Source organism: Myotis davidii, unplaced genomic scaffold (assembly GCF_000327345.1).
Source record: "Myotis davidii unplaced genomic scaffold, ASM32734v1 scaffold616, whole genome shotgun sequence".
Lineage (NCBI taxonomy): Eukaryota > Metazoa > Chordata > Mammalia > Chiroptera > Vespertilionidae > Myotis > Myotis davidii.
The window spans coordinates 558,473-560,743 of NW_006291965.1; positions in this window are offsets into that span (position 1 = coordinate 558,473).

The following is a 2,271-nucleotide window of genomic DNA, read 5'->3' on the forward strand; positions in this document are numbered from 1 at the left end:
CTGCTTTTCTGGAGATCACCTGCCCCCTGCAGGCCGCGCCCAGGGGTGGCTCCCTGCCTTTTCTATACCAATGGGATGTTCCTGCCTGGAGTTGGCTCCCGCTCCACTCCCGTGGGTGTGGTCTTTCCCTCCTCCACTGCGTTCGTTTTTGATATATTAACTCTTTGAGTTTCCAAAATCACGGCTCACGCTGCAGTTCTTTGGATCCGTGGTGACTGTCACCCACCCAGGGGGCAGGAGATGAAGGAAGGAGCTGGGGGAGTCGGGATTCCAGCCCCGGACCTCGAATTGGTCACTAAAGGTGCTTTTGTCCTCTGTCCCCCAACCTTCTCCACCTTCCTTTAGTTGGCACACCTAGAGGTGCACCTGCCTGATTTCTCGCTCCTTTAAGCTCCTAGGGCTGTTTGTGGCCAAACCTTGGACTCTTCGACCTGTCGCACCCACACACTCTGACCTGGCACAAGTTCAGACACGGAGGAAAGGTCGGTTGGAGCAGCCAACCTTACAGGCAAGTTTCATTTGCAGCTTCCGCCAGCGGCAGATTTGTCCTAATGGTCTGGAAGCCTGTCCTAGCAGTGATGGCGAACCTTTTGAGCTCGGCGTGTCAGCATTTTGAAAAACCCTAAGTTAACTCTGGTGCTGTGTCACATATAGAACTTTTTTGATATTTGCAACCACCGTAAAACAAAGACTTCTATTTTTGATATTTATTTTATATATTTAAGTGCCATTTAACAAGGAAAAATCAACCAAAAAATGAGTTTGCATGTCACCTCTGACAAGCGTGTCATAGGTTCGCCACCACTGTACAGAATTGCTAGGAGCGCCCCTCCCCCCCGCCCCGTCCCACCACTGGAGGTTAATCTGGACCCCAAAGTACCTCTCTTCACTTTGAGGCCAATATGTTGATCCTTCTGTCCATCCACAGACAATTACAATTCTAAGTTTGCTCACACCTAAATCAATCTCTTTGATTTATTTGCAGTTGTATAAAGGGGAGAAAATAAATACTCTAGCCATCTAGCTAGGAATGGCAGTGTGCCATGGCATGGTGGGAAAAGTGCTGGGTTAGGAATCGGGAGACTACGGTCCATGAAGTGGGCCTCAGCGTCCTTATCACCGTCCTTTGTGAAAATGGAACTTGGATCGGGTGCTGCTAAGACTGTCCATATGCCTTGCCCACACGACACCCACACAGCTCCTCACTAAGTTCCTCCCAGAAGACCAGTGGGTTCTCCTCAGGGCCTTTGAACCTGCTGCTCCTCCTGCCCCTCCTGCCTCCTGTGGGTCTGCACATGGCCAGCTCTTCCTGTTACTGGTTTACTTCAATTGTCAGCTCTTAACCTTCCCCCGCCCCACCAAGCTAGGAGCAAACCCCTGCCCCTGAAATTTCTATTCCATAATGCATCCTACATCTGCCATTGCATTGATTATATCCACCATCATGTATTTTATGTTTTTTATTTATTTATTTCTGCTTCCCTTCTCCCAATACACACACACAGTAATGGAAATACCACTAGAATAGGGGCCTTGTGCCTAGAACAGTGCCTGGGGTCACATACATGTTTATTGAATAAAGGAAGAAATGGTTTTCCTGGGAGCAGAACAATAACCTGAGATAAGTATCCGGCTTTGGTGACGACATAAAGAATGAACGTTCCATTGCCGGGTACGAGCAGGCTTTCCCTGAATTTCTGCTTTTATAATGCAGGGCTAGCTTATATGAATGATTTATTATTTTCTCAGTTCCTTCATTCCCCTAATGTCTAGGGTGACCACCTCATCCCAGTTATGGGAGACTTTCCTGGTTTTAGCACAGAAAGTCTTGAAACCCAGAAAACTCCTCAGGCCCGAGTCCACCAAGGAGGCTGGTCTCCCTGCCAAAGACTCAGACTGGGAAGCCCTGAATCTTGCCTTGTGGAGACTTTAGCCCTCTCTCCCTGTCACTTTCTCCTGATCCTGGAGACCACGCTCCCTCCTGGCAGTCCCCACAGCCAGAACACCAAAAACATCCTCTTGATCTAGGCCTGTATACACACAAGCCTCAGAAGGAAAAGTGAAGAAAGTGTCTGGCTATTATTGTAAAAAACAGAAATCAGTTAAATGCTCCTAATAGATGTGTTGGTCGCCTAAAACAGATACAGCTAGTATATTTCTAATGAAAGCCATCTCAATATCCAACAATTGAGCCTAGTGAATTTGAATGTATTTGCTCAGTAGGATATTACGCAGTTATTAAAAACAATTAGGGCAAATATGTAGGCATCT